This window comes from Rhea pennata, chromosome 8, assembly GCF_028389875.1.
Source record: "Rhea pennata isolate bPtePen1 chromosome 8, bPtePen1.pri, whole genome shotgun sequence".
In the NCBI taxonomy this organism is placed as follows: Eukaryota; Metazoa; Chordata; class Aves; order Rheiformes; family Rheidae; genus Rhea; species Rhea pennata.
The window spans coordinates 21,412,599-21,438,574 of record NC_084670.1 but is presented as its reverse complement, the minus strand read 5'-3'; the positions used below and the strand labels follow the sequence as shown (position 1 = coordinate 21,438,574).

General features: G+C 38.6%; 1 protein-coding gene across 16 annotated transcripts in view; it reads left to right on the top strand.

The window, feature by feature from the left end:
* Positions 1-25,976, top strand: part of FRRS1 (ferric chelate reductase 1) — a 177,122-nt gene that overhangs the window by 100,264 nt on the left and 50,882 nt on the right. The gene's annotated exons all lie outside the window — the stretch shown is intronic.

Below are 25,976 nucleotides of genomic sequence, written 5' to 3'. Positions count from 1 at the left end.
AAAGTACCCTTTCCACTACCAAGCTGTAGCCCATAGCAGTTCTGCAATCTTTGATCATTTTACATGTAAAGGAGAAGAATTCATCTCATCTGTAAATAAACAAATAAACTTTCTATCCCCCTGTGGATAATATCATATCCTGGGCCTTTACTAAAACACCCACAAATAATGAACATCTTATGTTTATTTATGTAAGGTTTATATATATATATATATATATATATTTACTAGCCAGTCTCATTTAATTATGAATATTAAATATCCATCTAGAATAAAAAGGATATTTCTTGCAAGCAGCATTGTTGCTTCTTAGGTAACGTTCAAAATGAAAGCATGTGAAAGTAATGCAGGTGTTTTGTTAATTTTTGGCAGACAAAATATATAGCTTTTTGTGGTATAATATTAACGTATTCTTTGTGTTATTACTTCATTATATTCTCCCTGGAGCAAGTAATATTCGTATTATTTCTTGCAAATAGCTATATATGCCATTTAGTTTGTTTTGGAATGGCATTTTACCCATTTGCCTTTCTGAAATCAACAAACCTGTGGCATACGCTCCCACAAGGGGGCAGGACGAGATAAAAATTTCAGAGTCATTAAGACGGAAGAAAACCCAACAGCCCTGCTTTTATTTATTTTTCAGCTTCTATAAAACTACAGTCTCTGCAGCAGTATGTCTGATTGAAAGTGAATTTCCTGGGCTTAGCTTGTTGCTGTTGTCTGTAAACAATGATTGGCTTCCAGTTCACTGAATATATGTATTGCATGTAGATGTGTGTCTGAGATACTGTATGTCCCCACACACAAGCCATATGATTTATTTGAACAAGCATTTTATTATTATACAAATCTACATAAAAAAATTGTGCATTTCCCATCTTGTAAAAAAAAAGTGATGTTTTACATCCTCTCTGCAGCATGTTAGCTATTATTTTTCCTGACCATCCTTTGAAAATAAAAGGGAAATTCAGTCCTAGATACTACAATTAAAGATTGCAGCATTACATTGTCCTTTGTAAAAAAACAGTAGTAGGAGCCTGAGGCTTATGCCATACCCGATTACAGAAGGACTGTGACATCTTAAGTGTTTCTTGTGTCTTGGAATAATGTAGAAAGACAACTACTTTCTAAGATATGGCAATGACCTGCTTGTACAATGACAAAAAGAAGACACCTAACTGAAGACTATTTAGCCCAATTATCAGGCAAATAGCTGTGAGGTGGAAAAAACTATTGCAGAAACTAGGTTTGTGTTGTAAAAATAATACTGTTCATAAAATCGACTTCCAAATTGACAGCTGAGGTACGAAACCAGTGGCTGTTACCTGCGAGTAACAGCAGAAATCAGTGGCTGTAACCTGTGGGTATCTGGATGTTATTGCTTACAGCCATGATTTTACATGTATGCTACCAAAGACACAAAAATTACCAAGTATTAGTAAGCATGGCGAGAACAGCTGAGTTTTCATTCACGGTAGCATGAGAAATTGTCCTGCTTTTTTGCTTTGGCAGTGAAAATGGAACTGGAAGTTGTCAGTACAAGATTTCCCAAGTATAGGGGATGAGTTTCTGCAACTACCAGCAACAAAAGGCCCCTCATAAGAAAGAGGGTCAGTTAAGACCTGTAGTTAAAGACTGCACTCTTGACACAGAGTATCTCTTGAGTTTTGTTTTTAATTTAGACTTTATGGTTCAGTAATGTATTTGGCTTAAGAGAGAAGATATTCAGATAGGTCAGTTATGTCAAACAGGGAGTTAGAGTGGTTGAAAACAGATGGGGAAGATGTGAATGCTTAGAGGAGTAAACAGTGGCACAGAAGCTGGGCATATACTGTGTGTGAACCTTGGGGTGGCTGTCCACACCGGCAAAGCTTAGACCAGCACTTTCATGTAGTAGTGGGTGGTACTGGAGAACATATGTAGCTCAGAAGACAAGTAGCAGCTCCGAATCATGGTGCAATGATTGTTTGTGATGATCTGCCTATTCTTTCCACAGCTGACAGAGATCGCTAACATGTTTCTCCTGCATCCTTGGAGTTTCTTCCCATAAAAAATAGAAATATAGGGGAATATATATATATATAATATCGGGGTGCTTTGGAATCTGTATGTGTGAGAAATTACAGTTTGTGCATGCCCATAGACTCTGTAATGCAGGTTGGAAGGGATCCCAGGATCCAGTTCCACCCCCTTCTCAGAGCAGGATCCATCCTGAGTTCACACCAGGCTTCTCAGCGTTTTGAAGGACTCTTAAGGGTGGAGACTCCTTAGCCTCCCTGGGCAGCCTGTTCTACTGCTTCGCTGTCCTCAGTGGAGAAAATCATTTTCCTAATGTCAGGCCAGAACCTTCCATTTTAGTTTGTACCTTTTGTCTCTCCTTCTCCTGTCAGGCATCTCTGGAGAGTTTTATCTTCCCGATAGCCCTGTACTGAAGGGCTGCTGCTAAGTCACCCTAAACCTTCTCTGTCAGTACTGTAGAGGAGAATATTTGTGTTCGTACTTTTTTTTTTTTCACCTGGACTGTGATGCTTTTATGACTGTGATAACATCTTTAGTTATTTTCTATGTATTTTGATAGAATCTAAGCTAGTCTTAAAGGCTATGGTTCAGATTATGGTCACTTCCCCTTAAAGATTTGACTAACTTTTTTTTGGTCAGAATTTGCTTCTATAAAACAGAATTAAAAATTGAGTTTTCTAAAAATGATTTTATCTCTCTTTTGCCAATAAAATGGAGATATAAATAGGTTTTATTTCTATCACGTCAAGAAGTTTAAGCAGTTTTTATATTGCCATTTTAAAACTTAGTCAGAAATCACTTGCATTTAAGAGCAGAAAAGTAGACACTTGTATGAAAAATCTCTAGTCTGATAGGAAAAGGGAAGAAAACTAACTCTTAGATTTAATGTATTGAAAATATTATGGTCTTATAAATAGACTGAGAATGAAATGTTTGATTGTTATTACTGGCTGCATTCATTCATGAAACATCATATGTCACCCCCCCCATGAGATTAAAAACATTAAGATTCTCTTCATTTTTGCTTATAGTTGCATTTGTTCATATTTTAAGCTTTCCTCAGCAGCTACTAAAGTCAAAAACTTATTAAAAGAAATTAAATCCAAGATTTGTCACAGAAGTACTTGTCAGCATCCTTAACTGGGGTCTCTGAACTGCGGCTTTCTCCAGATTTTGTGCTGCTTCAGCAACCGAAAGGGGCCGCAGCAGGGTGGGGGAACCTCCGTCGGAGCCCTTTCCCTCAACAGGAACGGGATAGCAAGGAGCAGATGAAGGCCTGGGGTAAGCTAAACAGTGAAAAAAAAATCAATAAAGGGAAAAATTTCCTCAGGTATGTTAGAATGAGAGTAACTTCCGCAGGTGTGAACAGCTACACAAGTCTTGCACTAATTTTTGCCTCCACAGAACAATTCAGAAAGTGCTTTTGCAGGAGCTTCCCAGTTGGCTGAAACTGAAATTCAGAAAGTTTTCAGCTAAAAACCTTTGGCTGAAGACTAAAACGCGGAGTTTATAAAGCAGCCCCAGGGACCGTTTGGTCGTTCGCTCTCCCGGGCCGCGTGGAGCCGCAGCAGCGAGGGGCTCGCGGCAGCGAGGGGCTCGTGGCGGGGCCGCCGGCCGCGCGGCGGGGCGAGCGCGGCTCCCGCCGGCGGCCTCTTGCCAAAGCAACGCTCCTGAGGCTGGTCTGTTCGCGTTTCGCCCCCAAAAGTAAAGGTCTTGAGTTTTGGGGTGTTCGGATATTTCCTTTTTAGGTAAGAAAAATTTCCATGGAAAGATTTAACTAAAACTTTAATGAGGGAGAAATTTGGGGGGAGGGGGAGATGGAGAGGAGGAGGGTTGTGACAGCTTGTTGGTAAGTGGGGCTATATACTGGTTAACGGGAAATTTTGTCGCCGGCCTAGGTGCAAAACGGGAGTCGGCGTCGGTGGTTGGCGCCGGCGAGGGGCAGGCTGGGTGAGCCGCGGGGCACGCGGCAGCCTCGCGCCCCGGAGGAGGCCAGCCGGCCAGCTCCTTGGTGCCCCCCCGGATTTCGTTACTGAGGACTAACGAGTTAACCTCAGAGCGGTTAACTGGGTAGCTATTTCAGTGATAAGTTACTGATTTTAAATTAATTAAACCACTTTTAAGTTTTGGTCTGTGAGGCTATTCTTTGCCTTCTAAGATCATTTACATTTGTGCAAATTTAAGAGTCTAATAGGAAAATTTGTAAGAATAAAATCATTGCCATTTAGCTTTAGTAGCATTTATATTAAATTTGTTTTGCTGGAAATGGTGTGTGAGATACTGGGCAAAAGAGAGTCAAAACATTTTCAAATAGATTCGCTTCAGAAAATCCTGACTTGTTTGAAACACAATAAAACTCATAACAGATTTCATTAGTAATCCAAAGTGCAGCTTTAGGTTTTTTACTTGGTTATTATGGATTTCACATGTTGACTTGGTAACGGTCTGTGAGTGTTTAACTGGGTTTGTGTTTGCATGATGCAGTTCTTTCTGTGAGCAGCTTTTCTTGTGTGTTGCACAGGGGTGCCTGCGTTTTCTGAAAGCACATGTACATAAAATCCAACCTTAAAATTCTTTACAGAAAGCAAAACAAATGCAGCCAATGACTATTAATTAAAAAGACATTGTAGGATTCAGAAAAATCTTTCACAGAATTTGAGTTCAAAATGATGTGGTTACTAAACAAAGAGCAAGGATTTTTTAGCATAAGGCAATTGCATGTGTGTCTATAAAAGCCCCTTGATATATCTAATTGGCCTCCATTCCACATCAAATAATAAGCTAAACCAGATAGTATGTGAACTGGAGTCTTGTAAATATTTACATGCTGGACAAATATAGTTCTGTTGTGTGATAATGAAATATCTTAATATAGCTAAAGCATGCTTTGATGATAATGTAAGTCCAAACTCCAAATTATAAAGCTAAATCAGATTCTTGTTAGTGGAATAAATCTGAGGGGTTACCCTGGATACAACAGAGATTAGAACCTGCATCAGATTCAGTTATAAATAAAATCAAGAGAATACAGAATACATGTATGCCGTTGACATAACTGCATTGCATTCCTGGGGGTGTACATTTCACTGACCAAAACTGCATTTTCTGGGTTTCTGGGAACTTTCTTTTGAACAGACACAGCTTATTGGCTGAGAGCAGGTATGCAGAATTTTAAAAACAGACTATCTCGTTTTTCTAATAGTTTTTGAAGTCTGATAAATGTCACAATTTTAAATTCTGAATGTGATTCTGGAAGTTATTTCTTTTGCTATCCTTCATAAGTTCTCTTATTGGATGATTTTTCCAGTTATTAAATGAATGTGTCTCATGAGCATTCAGCTGTAAATGTTAAGTAAATCAAAGGATTGTCTTTCTTCTGAAAACTGTCAGAAAGAAATGGGAATGCATTTGATTTTCACAGTTGAGTAGAAGTATACATGTTTTTTACTTTTACTGTTACTTAATCCACGTATTCTTGATTTTTTAAAAAATTATTTTCTTTTAATACCTGGATCGTATTTCCTAAGGAGGCTATATTACTCATTTGTTAATTCAAAATGATTGATAGAGGAAACAAGGGGTTGAATGTTAGGGTACGTAACTATAGTGGTAGGAGGATCAGGGTAAATTAAGTATATGTTGTTATTGTGGGTGGTTGTTCCCAATGAGCAAATTAAGAAATAGTTATGCATCCTTTTTGCTCTCCTGTGACTGCTTCCAGGAATGAAAGAGGTGAAAGGTGCTGAGTCCATCTCTTTGCACAGAGGTGATTGCAAAAACATGATCTAGCTTCACGTATGTTGCCTAGATAAAATTATGATTAATGTGTCATCAATGCAATTGGCTTCTTTTTCTAAAGGAAGGCATAATAAGGGATTTCAAATTAGTGAAGTTGGTAACTTTAGGAAGCAAATTTAGGCAGCAAATGGTAACTTTAGGAAGAAAATATTCTTCCTAAATAAATAAATAGTAAACTAAGTAAAATCTAAGACTGGCAGTATAAAATATGTCTTTGATTGAATGGTGATTATGTCAGTTAGTTCAAATTTTCTTCAAAGCCGTTCGTATTTGTACTGCGTTTTCTTCTGGGATATCCTGAGGATCTCAAGAGTGCTAGAAACATTAATTAATTAACCTTCTTGATAATTCTGTGAGGGAAGATTGGTAAGTATTATATGATACTTATTTTAGAATGCTAAAACAAGGAACAGAATTGAATAATATGCAGAATGTTAAATAATATGTTAGTACCTGAACCAGTTACACTGTGAATTCTGATGAGCAGAGTTGGGACCTGAAAACAGTCGAAAAAAATAACCACCTTCAGGATATCTTATATTGAGAACAAATCATTTTCTAATCTTGAAACTCTTGTTTGTTTAAATACTGGACCTGAGAGCTGTCAAACATGTTAGGTGAATAGTAATCTCTGGACTTCAATAGCTATAGGAAAAGATGTAATTACCGGTTGTTTATTATGATGAATTATCTTCTATTTGATATTTTTTGAACTACTCTGGTTAAATAAATTCCAGGAGATCTTGGCTTTTTCAAGTATTTTTCTAAAATTTCTAATACAAAGAAAAGCCTGAAAATATGCAATGAGTTTAGTTTATGGCTTATGTATTAGTAGATAATCTTTTCTTAAAGAAGCCTTGTTTGCTTTAGCAGAGTGGCTTGTGGAAACCTGAGTCATTGTTTTGGTGCCATCGTGTTGGTACTACTGTGAAGCGCAGGAATTTTTGCTGAAGTGAGGGTGATGTTTTCTACTGTGGATCATAAAAAAGAGATTGAAATGCTGGTAAAGCTGTAGAGGATGATGTGGAATATACTGTATTTTAATACAGAAAAAAACTCAGAGCCAGCATTTGAAACTCATGTGAGAATATTTTAGATCCTGCAAGAGAAGCATGGAAGGGAGAAGGAGCTACAGAAATTCCTGTAACGCATACGAGGGTGATTATTTAAATGCATTGTCGTGTTCAGTGACAACTATTATTATGCTGAAAAGTAACAAGCAAAGCAGCGGTTGTGGTTATTTTTCCTTCGGAGCTTGTGCTGGCAGGTTTGCCCTGATGCTTTGATGGAGCTGCCGTGTCTGCTGCGCCGCAGGCAGCCGAGCGGGAGCTGGAGCTGGAGCGGGAGCGGGAGCGGAGGCAGCCCCGTGCCCGGCCCGCCGCGGCGGGGGGAGGCTGCTGCACCTCCCGGCCCTTGGCGCGATGCCGCCGCTGCGGGAGGGGGCCGGGCACAGCCACCTGCGTCTGCGAGGCGTCCAGATCCTCTCCCAGCTATTGCCCGCACTGCGGGCGCCGCCTTTGCCTGCGCGGAGGGGAAGGGGCTGGAGGTTAGCTGACTTTTGCTGTGTTGTAAATGCAGATCCAGGCCCAAAGAGCTGCAGGTTTCATGTGCTCGCGTGGTGCTGGGCTGCAGGGCATCCCGCAGCGTCCAGGGCCTCCCTTGGGCACCTCGGGGGGTTATTTCAGGGCCCTGTGGCTTCAATTTCACATGCTTCTATTCTGCTTTTCTGCCTCCTGAAGGTATAAATTAGATTGTTTTCATTAAAGACCTCACGTATACAAGTAGTTCCAGCTCAGCGCCCCGAGGAGTGAGGCACAATCCTTCCCTGGGTGACGAAAGTGCAGTGTAGGTGCAACGTGCTCTTCCCTCCAGGGAAATGGGCATGCAGGGTATGACGATAATCCCAAAATAGATACATATGTGTTGTGGAGTTGGAATCTCCTTCATATATTCCTATATCTTTTATTTCTTCAATAACTTCAGTTTTATGTGGTACGGTATTTTATAAAATAAATATGTTTAATGTTGGTTTATCTGAAAGAATGGAGGGAAGAAAAGACAAGACATAAATCTAACAGAAGTGCTGTAGATATCTTCTCAGCTTGCAGATATCCTCTTCAGCGCTGTTTCCATGGAAATTATTTATAGTGCCTAGAGGGAGTGAAGTGCAGGTCACAGATCCGCAGAGCTGCGGTAGGCTTGCAGCCCAGCTAGGCAGAAACCGGCAACAACAAATGGGAACGGCTTTGAATGGAGCTGTTCTGCTTTCAGAGGAAAATGTAATCTCTTATAAAAATGTGCCTTTGAAAGGAAAATATTAATCTGTCTGGCAGTTTGGGACAAAATTGGAACCAAGAGCTGTCAGTTTTCATAATGAGAACAGCTTCTAGCTCTCTTCCCCCTGTCCCTTCTTACTGCTTGAAGTCATTAAGGATCTCATCACCTTTTATTAGAGCAGAATTATAAGTACCATTTTGGATAATCACTGTATATTCTGGTTTGGCTAATTATTTTAGCTCATGAATGTCTACCCGGGATATGCTGAGATGGAGCACATGAAACAAATCTGTCAAATGCCATAGATGCTGCCAGTCGTCAAGGAGCATCCTGCGTTTTATAATCTGTAAAAATACTCTATACATATTTTAGATAGCATATGTAAAAAATGTATTTGTATATATATTTATGTATGTATCTATTATGTGCATATATCTGGTCTCCAAAAGTTACGAAAATACAATATGCAGCAATTTCTGTGAGAGCCTTCCATCGACATGAATATATGAAGACTTTGTAAAGAAGGATGAACAGATAAGTGGACTATATTTGAATTAGAGTATGTCTTTCATTTGTCACAAATTGTTTGGCAATATTAGTACAATATTAAGGAGTTTCTTACCTTTTTCTGCCAAGAAAAAAATGTTACAGGCATTTTATTCGTAATATGTATATAAATACTGTGTAGCTTGCCCTGAAGACAGTGATATAAACCCCTACTCATTGCATTGGAATAGGATTGTGACTGTGGTATTGAGCGCCTTTATTGATTTGCAGTGATAATCTGTAAAATAAGATGTATCTAGCTGTGGCATGTTTGTTATTAGTTCTCCTATACATGTCAAAAAAAGAAAAAAAAAAAGAAAACAAGAAATTTAATTAGGGAAATTGTAAGACCAAGGCAGGGGTCCTTCCAAGGCTGGTTATTTCAGCCATTTATAGTTAGTTTTCTGTAGGCCAGGTCTGCATGACTGTATTTTTTGTCTGTGATTGCCACAGCATGAATTTGTGCTGGTCTATAATGAGAAATTTTAAGTTTAAATTTTAACAAATTTCTTTAGGTTTCAAAGAGTCTTATTCTGATCATTAACTGTGTTTCTAAGAAAGATTCTTTGTTTCTTAATTTCTTTTTACCTAGTGTGCTACAGAATAGTGAATGCCTCCTGACACCCTTTCATAGATTAGGTTATGCTGTGGAGTTACCTATAGCCTATGCAGGCTGTCTGCGAACCAGATACTGGGGAGGTAAATACAGTATAAGAGTACATGATCAGGCACCGTTTTCTCCATTCTCTTGAAGAAATGCAGGGTGACAGTAAGTCACTTCAGTATGACTCCATCTGTATTCTAGGAGAAGAGTATTTGCAGGAGAAAGATAGTGAAATGAAATGGCCTAATGGTAATTTTTTGTTAGAATATTTAATATTTACATAGAGACTGTTTATTTCTGATTTGATTTGCTCTCATTAATCTCTGTCTTCTTGTAGATGTTATTGTACAATGCATTTCCAATAGCATTTCAAAATGTAAATGAAGAGTGAATATAAGTAACCTCCTTGAAGTGTTTAACCTACAACTCTACACATATAAGCCCAATTTAATTTGTTCTAGCTACAAGTCTTGACATTAGGTCTTTTCTTACAGCTATTTTGATATTTAGTGCCTGAACAAAATCTGCCTACTGTAAAGTGGTGTATTTTTCTGTAACTTCTTAGCCAAAAGAACTGTGAACATTTGGAGAGATTGAAGAGGTGTATGGATTCTGCTCTCTTTCTCATAGTGATGCATCTCTTGGTTTACAGCTTTGGCACTAAAACCAGAATTAGACAGACTTGGACAATGTAATAGAGAATATGCTTATTAAGACTGCAGACAGCATCATGTTGGGAAAGACTTCAAGGATGTTGGAAGACAGTAAGAATTAAAGATGATCTTGGCAAATTGGAGATTATCTGAAAACGAAAAAAGGAGGTAGTTCAGTAAGAACAAATGCAAATGCTACACTTAGGCAAGACTGATCATCTTTACAGATACGGGATATAGAACAAATGGTAGGTAGAAACAGACGTGTAGTGTGTTTTAAAGGTCTCAGGAACAGACTTGGCTGTTTGCACTCCCAAACAGAGAAATCTATGTATGCACTTTTTTGAGGCTATATTTTATGAAAGGTGTAGTGTAAGGGGTCTTACACTATACCTTTCAGGTATCTTAGCTGCTTCTCTGGATGTCCAACTGTAGAACATTCCAGGTGTCCAGTAAACTAGATGGTGAACTTGAAAATCTGGGAAAAGCCATGTCTCTCTCAGTCTTCATTTCAAAGGGGTGTCTGTGGGTGCCCTTAATGCATAGGATTTGGAGTTTGAAAGAATGCTTGGCATTGGGTAGTGGATGTTGGGCAGACCTGTTAATGTGGGAAGCCTGTATCATAACACGGCCCTGAGCAGTAGCTTCTTGGAAGAGGGCTTGGGTCAACAGGCAAGTGAAAACTGAACGTGGGCTTTCATGCAACTCCGAGCTTCCTGACCACAGCTGGGTTTTCTGCTGAATGGGTCTGTCACTATCAAGCAACTCGTGGGATATTTCAGGGATGTACTGATGATCAGAAAGCATTATTAGCTAATTCTAACACATATACTCTCTGATTTGGCACCTTGATCTCTTTTTAAACTTTATACTACTATGAACAGCAAGAATCAATATCAGAGAGGTGCTGCGTGGGGTCTTGAATGTTTCTGTTTTGTCAGCATTAAATAAATCTTTTTTGTTGTTGCACAGACTGAGAAAATACTGACGGTTTTGGAAAATTTTTTCAATGGCTCTGTGAACCTTCCTTATCCTCACTGGTAACAACCTATTTGTTTAGGAATGGATTTCTTGCACGAGTAAAACTTGCTATGACAACATACCATGTGTGCTGGTTATATCAAAGAAGTGAATGATGTGATGTCCTAAATGCACTGACAAGATTGATTATTGTAGCTGAAGCTTCTTTAGTTTTGGAAATGTTTTTTGATAAGGTTATTTTTTTTCATTTTAAATTGTGTAGAAATTAAGATTTTTTTTTTCTCTCACTGGTCCTTGTCTTGTTCTTCACTTGACTGATGTAGTATGACATGAGCTCACCTAGTCCTTTCTAATCACTGCCCTCCAGGGGACAGAGTGCTGCATTTGTCTTTTCATCTTTAAAGAATCTGTTAATCCACAAAACTAGTTCCGTGCAAGTGTAGTTGCAAGGTGTCTCTACCTTATTTTCTACTTCCCAGTATCTGTTTTTTTTTCCCCTTAGGAAGAGAGTCTTCCGATTAGAACTGTGTATCCAAAGTTCAATTAGACAGGCCTCTTTACCACCCAGGTGTAGAGGGTGGTAGAGGTGTCCAGAGGTTTCTGCTGGCTAGAGGTTAAATATTAACCACAACATGGAAATTCAGCACTCACCTCATTAATCTATTTGAAACCATCTGTCATAAAAAGATGCAATATGCCACATCACTTTTTTTGTTGTTTTTCCTTTGATATCTGCCAACTCATTTTTAACCTTTGAGAAATGATGTGCTGTTAAATTCAGTAATTTTGTGGCCATGTTTCTGTCAGTTTGGATATCTTGGCTGTTATTTATTATGATAGCTTCCATTAAAACAGCCTTCATTTAAAATCTTTTTTTATGTGGCAGTAAACAAGTCTTCCCTTGGCGTCATCTTTTCTTATTGGGACACGCTGTTCTGAACAGCAGTGTGCACAAAACTGTTCTCCCTAGGAGATGCTCTTGGAAAAAAGAACAAAACAAAACTGGCCCATATGCTCCCTTCCTGTGCAAAATGTGTCCAAATTCCCACATTTTTATCGGGCTGCAATGGTACAGAGGGGGTATGAAATGGAATGAAATACTTTAAAACTGATGGGATCTGGCCATGCATGCCGCACTGCATTCCTACAGGCGTAGAGTGAAGGTGCAGGGCAACGAGCATCACGAGCCTTTCATGATAGACATGTGGTATATGAGGTCTGGGTATTTGACCATTTTCTATAGTATTACAGTGAGTAAATCCATATGCCTTTCCAGGACCTCATAGTATTCTGGATTTGATGCAAGGCCTAATCATTTTCAGAAATTTAGAAGATAATTATTTCATCTGTTCACATTTACGTTGTCATTATGAAGACATATACAAGGTCACTCTTAAAGACTTGCAGTCTTATTTATATGGGAATTGGAAAAACAGTCAAAATGCCAGAGACACTGTTATGGCTGCCTGAACAGGGCACATTTAAGTATTTTAATATTCCTTCTCTGTATTCATTTATGTTCTTAGATCTGTGCTGATTGCTTTGCACAGCTACTAAAAAGAAATGTTATCCTTTACAACCAGTAAGAAGACCTACTTCACTTTTCCTGAAGGTATTTCATTTGTTACTTTTTCTCACTGTGTTTTGAAGGTATTTCATGGTAAGAGAAGGCTCACTTCAAAGAGATTCTTAAAATTATGTTCTAAGCAGAACATTAATCAGCAGTATTGTTTTTGCTGCAGGTCTTTATACAAGTCTGTCCAGCACAGTAAAAAATCCTTGTTTCCTTTTGCAGATAGAAAGAAAAATATACTGTTTTTGGCAATATTTTGTCCTCAAATTCCCATTCATATGGTTGCGGTGGGAGTTTAGCTAATTACTTGTTTGTTTGTTTTTTTTGATCTACAAGAATCCTGAACATGAGCGGTCAGAACCCAGAATGCTTATCCCAAGGGAAGATCTGCAATATACTTTCAAAGGAAGGAAGCAGTATTTTAACCCTATTTGACCTGTTTTGATGGTATCTGCATTCTTTCATTTCGATTGTATAGCATCTACACTTGTGTTCCATTATAAATGATAATGCAACAAAGCTGGATAGTTTCTTCTTTATTGTCATGACAATGTTTTGACAGAATGCAGTTTGTTGTTTATCTTGTAAATTGCTAGGAAGTGGTTTTTTAATTGATCCTTGTTTAGCAAACTGGCATTTTAGTTTAGTAGCCAGTGTCTGTTTTCTGTAGAGGCTAAAAAAAAGTCAGCTGCTAGCTGCTACTGGTTAACTTTGTGGTTACATGAAAAGAGAAGGAAGAATCTTCCCTGATGAAAACCTTACAATGAACTGCATTTTCCTGAGGTGCTAACTGATACTCAGCAGTGGGGAGGGAGGGAAATCAGATGGGCAGTGAAGAGTGTAAGTTCGTGCAAACATCTCTACCCACTCCTGAAAATTTTACCAGCCTAAGCTGCTACTTCAGCTTTTGTTTTCTGTAGCACTGGATCAGCTTAATTTCTTCCATTCTTTTATTTCACTTTATTTCACACTAACAAAAAATGGAGGGTAAATTATTTCTTTTAAACTGGTGAGTAGATGTGAGCTTGTCAGCCGAGTAGAAGAGCACTGCTCATTAGTGAGAATACTTCCAGGCAGAGTTTTACACAGTACTCTGGGGTTTTTTTGTTTTCCTTTTTCTTTCTTTCTTTTTTTTTTTTTTAATTTAGGCAACTAGGCAGAGTAAATCTGAAATGCAATTCACTGAACATACTTTATAAATGAATTCAACAGAATTGTTCCATATTTGGTAAGAGCTCTGGGATGGACATTCCTGATGAAATATTCAGGAGAGAGTTGGTAGTTCTTTGCTGTTTCCTACCAGTCATTACCAGGAGATATCTCTATGGAGACATAAAATATACAATACCTGCGATTTTCTTACAGCACTTCAGCTTCATTCCTGTTTCTCTAGAGCCTATTTCACAGCAGCTCATGCAGAACCATTATGAGCAAACATCTAGTCCTGTGTTTGCCCAGCCAATCCTTACAGGCATGAATGAGAAGAAATGATATTTCTTCTACAGTTTACTGCACTTGTGAGGGGTATTTGTTTCTATAGTCATTATTTTATCATTTTTTGTCTCCCTAGGATTTTAAAGTGTCAGTGCTGTAGCTTCCGCATAGAAGTGAGATGATACAAACTACACATTGAAGAATTCTAAGCAAATAAGTATTAGGTGGTCTTTGGCAGGATGGCATGTCTAAGAGGAACAGTGCTTAGTATAAGCTCAAGGGAAAGTAGGTAATATAGGTACATGGATATGCTAGTTGCTTTTTGTCCTGTAGGAACTAAAAGCTGTACTTTTTTATTACAAATCTGTGATAAATGTGCAGCTCTTTCACAGGAATGGACCCCGTCAGTCACTAAACAGGTATGTTTGCAATGGAAATCAAATAGAATCAATGCTCTTAGATTCTGGTCACTGAGGCTGACAATGAAGGGATGGGGGAAAAATGTGTAGATAAATCATGTAACTGCCTTCAGATCAGATCTGCAATACTAGTTATAGATAGAAATGCATAGAGCAGAATGGTTAATATGTCTCATTATAACTCAAGCCTTACTTGGACTTGTGGTAAGCACTTGGTATGAACGGTCTGTAAATGAGTATCTGGCCATTTGGGCTGGGGAGACAAACATGACCAGATCTGATGCTATTGATACCACTTCCTTGTATGTTGTTGGCTATACAGGCTAGTGTGTCTTGTACCAGTCTAATGACCCAGCTAAGCTCAGGAGGACTTTGAGCCTTTAGAATTAGAATCATAATTAGTTATAGAAGAGAGAATTTCGTGATGCTTTTACTATGTTTGCAAAGAAATGACCTTGTAATAATAGTGCCCTATTGCCAAGCATAGGGTTATGGAATAGTTCAGGTTGTAAAAGACCTTGGGAGGTCTGTAGTCCAACCTCCAGCTCAAAGCAGGGTCAGCTGCAAGTTAAGACCAGGTTGCTTGGGTCTTTATTTAGTCTTGAAAACCTCCAAGGGTGGAGATGGCACGACCTCTCTGGGCAGTTTATTCCACTGCCTGACTTGCTTCATGGTAGGAAAGTTTCTCCTTACATCTAGTCTGAGCCTCTTGCCTGTCGTCTCTCGTCCTCCTGCCATGTGCTGCTGTGAAGAGCCTGGCTCCATCTCCTTGATAGCATCCTTGCAGGTGCCAGCAGGCTGCTGTGAGGTCTGCTGGCTGAATGAGCCCCTGCCCTCAGCCTCTCCTCATGTGGCTTCAGTTCCCAACCATCTTGGTGGCCCTCTGCTCAACTGGCTCCAATTTGTTGGTGTGTTTCCAGTATTGGGGAGCCCAAAATGGACACAATATTCTAGATGCAGTCTAGCGAGAGCTACAAAAAGGGGATAATTCTTTCCCTCCTTCTCCTGGCTGTGCTCCTGTTAAGGTCTTTTTTGCTGGGCTAGAACCCGAGCCCAGACCCCGGGGGTGTTTCAGCAGAGCTGCTCCCCAGCTGCTCAGGCCCCAGCCTGCCCTGTTGCAAGGGCCATGATTCACTGGAAGATATAACAGAGCTGAAAGATATGTTCAAAGCAATATATTTGGCACTGTTGATTTATTTTACCCATATTTCTACATTGCTCTTTAATGTGAAACAGCATTTAAATGATGTAGAAAACTTATATTCAACATCTCTGAATATTTTTTCTTTTGTGCATCAAGCTTAAATAAGCTCTGATTTTAGGGAAGGAGTAAACTACTGAGTTTTGCTGTCTTCCAAAACTGACTTTAAAAATTCATGTAAAAAAAATTCTGACTTTTCTTATTGGATTTGTAATTCCTTTCACACTAACATGCTGTCTGGCTGTGAAGTGTGCATGAGCGAGTGTTGGTTAAACTGCTCTCATAACACAGGTATTAATGTGCTGCATGATCACTAAGGTCTTAATGATTCCCTAGCACCTTAGGTGTACCTGAATGTAGCAGATTTTTTTATTTCTTTTCTTTTTTATTTTCTTTTGCTAATTAGGGTCTCAAGTATTGCAAAGTAATGACTGATGTTTAATCTTCTACATTTGCCTTTTAACTCTAGATCAGGTTGAGTCTCAGTGAAAAAAAAAACAGTGAAATAGGAAATAACATTCACTCCAGGCCTGACATTTTTCCATCATATCTTTAATGATAAAGAACAGTATTGAAATCAGAAAGAGACAAATTCATTGCTGTTGCACATCAGTGGTTGACTTCCTAAATCTGTTATTAATGAATTGCAACTGTTTACATCAGCACTGGATGTGGAGACATGGTGGATTATCAAATTTATTTACAGTAATCGATATTTGTCGGAAGCCAGCTCTAATAAAATCTGTAAGATAAGATGAAAGACAGAGATAATTCCTGAAGTCCTTGTTCAGCTAATGTCAACAGGGGCCTTGTCTAAGTGAAGAATGGATTTGGCTCAAAGATCAAACACAGAATATCTCATTTTTCTTGAGTATATTTGTATTTACAAGTAGGCTGTAAGATATAAACACAATGAAATTACATGGAAGCCTTAGAAAACTGAGTGCTGTGTACACGGCACAGGAATATTGTATTTTTCCATGAGCAGTAGGAATACTCTCTTGCAGTTCCATTCAAGTCACTGGCTTTAAAGAAACAATTTTATAGTTATCTACTGTGCTGGATATAGACACAGCTGTTGCTGTGTTGTACCAGTGCTGTTTGTAGTTTTGGCAAAAGATGAAAAAAATGGTTCTGAGGATTGTAGCAAATAATATTAAATATACTGGAGTGCCTGATTGCTACAGTAGGCAGCACTTGCTGGACTCTGCCCTGTTTGAAATTCATTCGTATGAAATGAATGGCTGAGCCTGTGCTTTCAGTTCGGTGTTCCTATATTTGTATTTCAGATAGCTGATTCTAGAGTTTGTTTTTCTGACTCCCTATTCTGGGTACTTGCCTTTTGGTTTTTAACTCTTGTGTTCTCATAAATTCCTATGATGGCTAGTAAAAGCGCGGTGGGACTGTACACTGCATGGTGCTGTTGAGGGTCTGTTGAGGCACCCAGAGTCTGTGTGTGCCCGTGTTTACTCCTGAATGCTTACGTGCATGCAGTAGACACCACAGTCTTTGAAAATTGACTCACAGTAACTGAATATTGAATTTTTTCTGCCAACTAAGTAGCAATTACATCAATACATGTAACAATGTCAGGTATGCATCAAGGTTACTCCTTTGGTTTCTCTCTCTCTCACGCACACTTTTTTTTTCTTCAAGTAGCAAGCTGTTTTTCAGCACTACCGTTTTACTACTACTTGTTACTTTAACATTTCAGTAACTTTCTTGCCAGAACTTAGGGACCAAGGACTGCTGTACACAGGTCAATTGCTCAGTTTCAACACATTTTTCTCATATCTTTCCTTTACTGTGCTCAGAGCACACTTCACTTGGCTTCACTTCCTGTGGGTCTCAGTTAAAGCTGTTGATGTCCTTTAACATCTCTTGGTCAGACTGTTGGGTTAAGCAGTGGCATAATGTACTAGTCTTTATTTTTTAAAATCCAGTAGCTAAGTTTAGTTACAAATGTAGCTGCCACAGAAGCTAGTGGAGTTAAACTAGAGCTCTGATTTTACTCTTGCATCTTAGCACTGAAAATACTTTGGTCATCTGAATTCAATGTAAATAAAGATTTACTTGTTCTAATTCACAGCTTAGCAGTGTTCGGCCCTTGGCCTGGAGAGGTCTGAGCTACAGAACAAGTAACTTGTGTGAAAATTTCGGTAGAGATGGACATGGATACTTTATGCAGAGAATGTTTTTGCTTAAATGTATTTTTACCTTCCTACCATAAGAAGGAAAAATCATTGCTTAAAATCCCTCCTAAGTGGCAGATGAAAATCCCTGTGACAGCTGTATGGTAATGACCAGCACTACCTGACAGGGAATGTGGTCACCCAGGAGTTTCTAATCTTTGGCTCTTTCTGACCTTTGCAGTGATCTCTGAAATGATATTCTACCTGCTGTATTTATTATTGACTCTCCTCTTCTAGTTCTAGTGGTCCTAATGTTCTTACAGGTCGTATTTACAGTTCTGTGTTCTTGAGGTTCCTTAAGCAATAGATTGTGGGGCTAACTGGAAATGGCATCCAAAATGAACTGGGTGCTTTGTTCCCTACATTTATGAAGGGAGTTTCTCTTGCCACTGCTGTCACCAATGGTTCCACATTCATTTTCTAATGAGTTAACATACTTTGTCTTAACAGAAGTTTTAAAAAGTTCATCACTATCAGCTGAGTTATTTGCACAAGTTCCAAAAAAGGTAGCTAGAATTAAAGAAAGAAAGAAAGAAAGAAATTAACACAGTTACATGAACTCGGTGTATAGTAGTATGTCAACTACACATGACACACTAGTTGTTTTTGAATGTTGGCATGTATAAGCCACGCTCTAACATATTTTATTGTTGATTTGAGTCTCAGACTTTAAGCCTCATCTGCAATGGGATCTGGCTGATTCTCTGACAGCTTTGCCCCAAAGGAAGAAAGTGATGCACTTACTTGTATAAATCCTGGGTACCCCAAATTTGTGCCCATGTTTACTCATGAATGTTTAAGTGCATGCAGAAAACTATACTCTTTGAAAATTTGTATTTCAGTGAGGGGAGGAAAAAAAAGCATTGTCATATAAAAAAGATGAACAAATTGTTATCAGGCAGAATCTGTGGATTGCATTTTCAAGAGCAGGGCAGGGGGGTAAACAGGCTCTTCTCAATCCTGCCACCTACAAGGAATGACCTGAATAGGTCATGGTGCACAAGCCGCTTGTGTTAACCCACCTGTGGTTATTTGCTTTGTAAACCTAAGTTCAGCCATTGTATCTTAAGCCATCTTAAACCACTAGAGCGGTGCAAGCTGGGAAAACTTAGACCATCCGCACTCTCGTAATCAGGTCAGCTGAATTAAAAAGTAGGGGTAGAGGATGGTCTCATTTCTTAGAGTCTAGGCTTAGTCCTGGGTGCTGATCTCTTAGATGATTTTGAATGGAGATTTTCCTTCTACTGTTCAGCTGGCTGCAATTGTATTAGTATCATCTTTCTTTTTAATCTGTGCTTGATTTTTTTTTTAATCTTACTAAATATGAAGGAAAAACATCTGCTGTAGAAAATATTCTGAATTGCAATTCAGAGAGCTTATGAATACTGTAGGTTTACCACTTGCACAAAACTGTGTGGGTGGCACACTGTCAAGTGCAGACAGCATGTTGGGAGATCCCAGTATGGAAATCTATTTTTAATAGTAGTGAAAAGATGGAAAAAAGCATCTGGATGGCAAACGCTAGATTTGGAGGGTGAGAATGGCACATTGGATACAAATTAAATTACAGTATGGACTCAGACAGATATGATTAAAAATCCATGTGCTTAATCCACCAAATCTTTATAGAGTTCATTACCTTCATGCAGGAAAACTCCAGCTGAGAACTTTGGACTGATTTACTTGAATAAGTACTAAGTCAAACATTAACTTAAGGCTCTCAGGGAATTGGTCTTTTTCTAAAAACTAAACTTCTCATGCAGTTCTGTAAACCAGGAAGGATCTGAAAACTCATCTGTGCTTTTTCACTAATAAAACTGTTTTCTGATTCTGTAGTTGTTGTTTTCTCAGCTGTTTCTGAAGTGCCTCTACCTGGCTTTAATGTTACTATATCTACCAGTTGGGTCTCTAGATAACTCTCAGAAAATATTAGCAGAAAGTATTTGTGAAATGGGTGACCAGGCTGTACAAAATAAATATTCTGGGCTTTCTCAGAATGTAAAAGATTGTGCTTGTTACCAGAACATTTCCCTGATTTCCAGTATAAATGCCATCTAATATGTGTGTTCCAAAGAGCTGCATGCCAAATACATTGGATTTGGAAAAGAATTTTTCCTGCCAGTTGCTGTATGCTTAGCCTGCCTGTCATTATCCCCATCAGCTTTTTTCTAATGGTTGTGCATTTTACACAAGTGCAAAAGAAAAGCAATATAGGCAGCTTTTTGTATATAAGATATTCTACAGGCAACTCACCTACTGGAAATGAAGCAATTATGTGTTTGTGATAATTTCCCCCCCGCACAGAATGTTTATTCCATGAAAGGCATAATTGTGGAGACAGAGTTCTTATTCATTGATGCATTTTTTTTGAACAGAAGAGAAACATGATTTTGTATACTGCTGTAACCAAGAAGAGCAATTTTTAATAAAAGCAATTTCTTTACAACAGAGTAGGAAATTGTTTTGCCCTTTGAGAAGTGTTTAGTATTCAAATGCTTTTATTAGGAGAATGAAATTAGGACTCTTGATATATTAATGAACATAGAATCAGGAAAAATCAGTCAAGGCAATTGAAACATTTTGTTTAAATGATTTTAGGATATTTAATTTTATCTCTGATCCTGATTTTTTTTTATTACAACTTTGACTGTTAGCTATAAAAGGAATTTTGAACTAAAAATAGGGTTGTTTGTGCGTTTTGAAAATGGCAGCAAGAACTATTTGGATATCTATGGAGATATTTTTCCATTTCTCTTATTTAAGAGATCTGTTAGTGTCTCTTTTCCACAAAATGTTTCATCTCTGACAACTCAATGTTCTTGATTGAAAATGCTTCGATCAAAATAATTCTCATCTGCCTCCAAAACTGTTAAGTTTACTCTCATACTCATTTCTAATTTAACTAATACTAGATTTGTTTTTTTACTTTGATATTATTGTAAAGAATATAAGACATTTTTTGTGATTTAAGTGACTTCAGTAAAGCCAGCAGACCTTCTGTTTTGTCGCTCTTTGGAGCGATGTAGTTGCCAAAATATTATAATGAAAACTTGACATTATTCAGAGAGGTGCTTCTGTGAAAGCTTTTATACTGGCACTGTACTGAATTATCTTGGACAATCTGTGCCTTTATCCTGAATATAAAAGTGCTAGTGCTTGATATCTGCAGAGTAAAGTGAGTTGGGCAGCGCGGTGGAGACGAGACCTTTGCTAGCAGCTCGGAATCACCCTCTGTATAAACCTGTATTTTTGCATTGACTTCAGAGGGAGTTTGGGGTGAGCTGGCAGAGGTAAGAGCCCACAGGCAGGGGAGTCAGCACCCCCGTGAGGGTCAGCAGGCGCCGCTTGCTTTGGGCGCCCGCTCTAGCGGCTGTTGTGGGTGAGCTGCGGCGGAGCCCCGTGTGAGGGGTGGGCGCGGGAGCGCTGCAGGCGCTCCTGCTGCGGCTGGAGGCCGTCGGCATTGCCCTGGGGCGCTGCGGTTTCTGGGGGCGTCTGCAGCACAGCTGTGACACCGCTTTCTTCGAGGTAGCTGCTGGGACTGCTATGAATCGATGTTGCTGAGTTTTCAGATTCTTGCTAGTGTAAATACAAGGGCCAGGATTATAACTGTATTCTTTTTGCGTATTGTTTAGCTGCATACCATGGCTCACGCTCTGTTTTTATGTGGAAAGCTAGCTGTGAACTAGTTCCAAGGTTTCTGTTATTCTGCTGCACCAGATATTTCTCCTAGGTTGATTCATGAAGTCAATCAGCTGTCAGTGTTGTTCCTCACTTGTCCTTAAATTATAGGACATCTAAGCAAAAGTGAAGCCCCAGCCCCCTTGCTTAAGCATTCACTTAAGAAGCATTTACTTAAGTATTTTATAAGGGGTTGGTTAAGTGAGATAGGATAAGAAAGTTTCACACATACCAGATGTGCTACAGTTCAGAAATTATTTATGCTTCTGGGGCTCAAGCCTGATGTAACCGGTGCTTGGTCTGTGTGTCAATACAGCGTTCCAGCCCGTGTGGTTCTGGCTCTCTTCTATTCCCATTTCTTACTGCTCCTTTAGACACTTCCTCATGCTATTGCTGTGCTAGTCCTGGCAAGAGGATGACTCTTCAAGGAGGTTTTAGTGTCTGTGGAAGAAAAGAACTTCTTGTTATGGGTCAGCTCGTTGTCAGCTCCGTGACCTATAGTTTAAATAGATTCTCTTCAAAATATCCTGGATCAGTGTGTCCCCAGACAGATTGATATCAAATTTTCTGCTCAAAAAACAATATTTAATGAAAGTTTTGCTGTTTCACACCAGCAACTTGGCTAATGTTTTGTAGGTGTGACAAATCTTCAAATGGATTAAATTTGTCTTCTGGACTCCGTGGGTCAGAATTTGTTCCTCTTGGCTTAGAATTAAAGTATTAGAGAGAGGATTTTATGTAAATCCTTACTGAAGGGTGTTAAAGATTAAAGTGAATTCTAATCAGCCTAAATCCTTAAGTCTTTACTCCCTGGCCCTCACAGCTGCCCATAGGTACCATCTTTAAGAAACGGGACAGAGAGGTGTTATTAGTTGAGGAGAGCTTGTTGGGACAGCCCACTGTGAAAAGCAAATCCCCCAAGACCTGAGGCTATATGGTTCTCTGAGCACTCTCATAACCATTGTGCATTAGCCAAATGCCTGGGAAAGTCCTGTAATGACTAAATCTTGTACAATGCTTACTTCCAGTCTTTCCTCCTTTTTTTGATCCATTCCAGTTCAGATAGTGCCTTCTAGTCTTTTATAATATACTTTGAAGCTCATTGTTTTTGAAGTTAATACAAATTCAGATATCTAAATAAGCAACCTAAATGTTATCCATGGCTTTCATCAGTTCAATAGAAGGTGCAAGCATGCAGTGCTTCAGAAAATGAAATTGCACTTAATTGGTATTAATAGTGAAAAATGGAATTGCCTTTAGTTGAATCATGAATCCAAGTCTGGATGTTTAAACATGTTGTAGTACAGCCTGGACACCAGCTCTGTACCATTGCCATTTCTACTTTGAAATTGCTGCCCTCAGCCCATTTTCAAGAGCCCATGTCTTAAAATGTATATTTTTTCCTCAATTGGAAAACAAACCTACTAATTAAATATTTAAAACTGGGCTTCCTTGTTAGAATTCTTCAGATTTTAGGGGCTTACTACAAAGTTTTTATCAGTACTAAAGTTGTCTTCATGATGTTCAAATAATAAAGTATATGATTTTCAAACATGGTACCGCACAGTCAAGTGCAGTATAGTCATGATGATCTTAGGGCAAGGTACTGCACTAAAACTGAAAAATCTGTTCTTACAGTGCCGTTTACGGATGGTTGAAAATGAGCACTTAATCTTAACTCTTAAGACACAAGGGTGTGCACACACACACATACACACAGTGCAGTTGCTAGCATTTGTAAAAATCTCAAAGTTTATTTATCGACTAAAATGAATTAATTTTTCTTCTTTCTATTCTGATCAGAATCACTCTCCATATTATATTAACTGTTCTTTTTGGTGAGAAAAAAAAATAAGTGTTCCAGGACTTGCAGCTAGCCTAAATCATGTTCTTGTTGCTAGATTCTTTTTTATCAGCTCCCCCTCCTCTGCTATCACTTTTCATTTATGTTACTTATAATAGCTTTTTCATATATTTTTCAGTAAAGCTGTGGTCAAAGGCACAGTGTTTGGCAGATTATTGGCTCTGTTGGGAAGTGTTTCTGTAGGGAATTGAGGTAAAAACTATCAGTATTAAAGATGTCCAAGTACTCTTCTCTTTTATCTCTGCTTGCAAAAAATGGGCTTATATTTTTCTATTAATGCTATTTCTTAAAAAAGATTCTTAATAGAATCATTATCAGCATTAGTACTGCAATAGTATGCAAAGCTGCAAGACTCCCATTCATGGAGAGAGTTTTGGAGTAGCTGTAGTCACTGTGTTAAGGGAGTGACACATTCCAAATGCAATAAAAATTAGGATTAGATACTGAAGTATGTGACAGCTTAGATTGAAGGCAACGCGCCTCCTGATGTGTAGTGTTTTTCTCAAATTATCAGGGTGATCCTGTGCCCTTTCACCAGTGCTTGGGGGGCTTATTGTTACCTCTCAGAGGAACAGTCAAGGTCAAACCGACTATACCTCACTACTAAGATTGAACAGTTTGGTTATTACATGACATTCTCACTTTCCACTGTGGCTTTGAAGGAAATAATGAAAGCTATTAAAACATCCTGACCTAATATAATGTTACTTTAGCTCTGTTCTCTGCTGTGGTTACAAGGACGAGAAAAGAAAACACATTTCAGGCTCGCAGAAGGGAAAATGTCTTTTCTTTGGTATTCTGGCTTTTCATACGGATTCAAGAACAGGTGCACACTGTAAGAATTCTCTTTTAACTAGCTTTTAATGTTAGAAAAAATTAATTATGTTTCTGCATAAAGAAATTTTAACAACACCAAAGATTTCTTTAAAAATAATAATTTTAGGCTGTGTCATGATGGATGGATGGATGAATATCTGATTGTCATATTGCGTTTGACAGGCACTTACCCTTACAGAGCTGTCAGGCTTATGCTTTTAGTGTTATTGTTTCCAGGAAAGGCTGCTGTTGTCGTGAACGTTCTTACAGCAGAAGGCAGGAGAGAAGACATTTAAGATCTCTGCTTGAGCAAAGCTGAAGGTGCAGGTGACATTTGTTCCAAAAAAATCACAGACTTTCCAATGCGCTAAGTAACTAATACGGATAAAGTACTGGTCAGCATATTTCTATTTAAATTTTAGGAGAGAAATCCTGCAGTGTTGAAATCCTTGGTGCTCCCAGATCCGTTCCATCTGATTCTCTATTGCCTTGTATGTTTTTTAGTCGTTTATGAAAATATTATTCAGAATGTGTGGTACTTACTCTTGCTACCTGCTGTGACAGTGAGAGAGACTGCATCAAGTGCAGGAAAAAGGAGAATTGGTATTCTTGTTCAGAGTCTGCATGGTATCTATGCCTTATTTCCACAACATTGTTAGTATGGGATTATTTAAACATAAAGTAATCTTTCAGTACAAATTTGTATTTGGATTGTTATTCTGTAAACTGCCACCCAGCTGAGTCTCAGATACCATGGCTGTATCTTGAGCAATATAATTTTCTGTATAACTGAATAGTGTCTCATTTTAGGTGACATGTTGTACTTTAATGACCACATGTGTGTGACCCTCACACCCTCTCCCTAGGGCTAGCGCGTGGCAGACCGCGGCAGCTCAGAGCAGACTCATGTCGCGGCTGCGCTTCCATTTTTCCAGGCATAATCAATGGGGAGATGTGTCCAGAAGAAGTGCACTTGTGGTGGGCTGGCAAAATGCTTTTTGGTTTCTGTTTTTTCAGCCATTCCTCTTCAATGTGAAGCTATTAAGATTTTTATTACTGTTGGAGGAAAACTGTATCTATGAATTGTTTTTTGCTTTTTGCTCGACTACCTCTGTATATTATTTCACAGCAAGCTGTTTGTGTCTATATGTGGGCCTGCAGCCTGTCCTTCATGGATGGGGCCCATGGAGATTCATTATGGTATCTGTGTAACCCTCTGGAAGTGCTTACAAAACTTTATAAATTAAATGTCATATCTGAATGAGCCATCTGGTCTGCTAAAGAAATAACTCACCTCAGTGAGTGTGTTTTATTTAGAACCACTGAATAAACATATTAAGTATGTGCTATTCTAAAAGTAAAGGAAAACTACCTGAATCCACCCTAAAAAAAACAGAATAAAGTTTTAAATTAAAAAAAAAAAAAAAAAAGCCATCCACAGAAACAATGTATTTTAAATTTAGTGTCTTTTGGCTTTTCTGTAATGTAAAGGAGAAGGTAAAGGAAAGTGTATATCTGACCATCGTGAATTAGGTTTTGTTTCTTTTTGCAAAAGAGGGACTTTTTTAGAATAGATTTGTCTGAAGTTTTGAATAATTTTAGTGTGAAATTCACTGCTAACAAGCAAGAAGAAATGTAGTATGCTAAAGAGAAAGAGGCAGAACTCTGCACTCACAGATTATGGTGTGGAAATAATCTGCTAGAAAGTGGGAACTTTCAATCATGACCGTCTCCCTGTTTGAATGACAGCTCGTCCAAGAGCTGTACTTCTGGAAATGATGGCACTCAGTCTGGTCCTCAGTGTTGCTGGGGAAGCAAGGGGTTAGGATGAAGCAGACAGCTACAGGGATGCAGTAGATGGAGAGAGAAAGAGTAATAATAATAATAAAAACAAAACTAGGAGAGAAGTCTTCCCAGT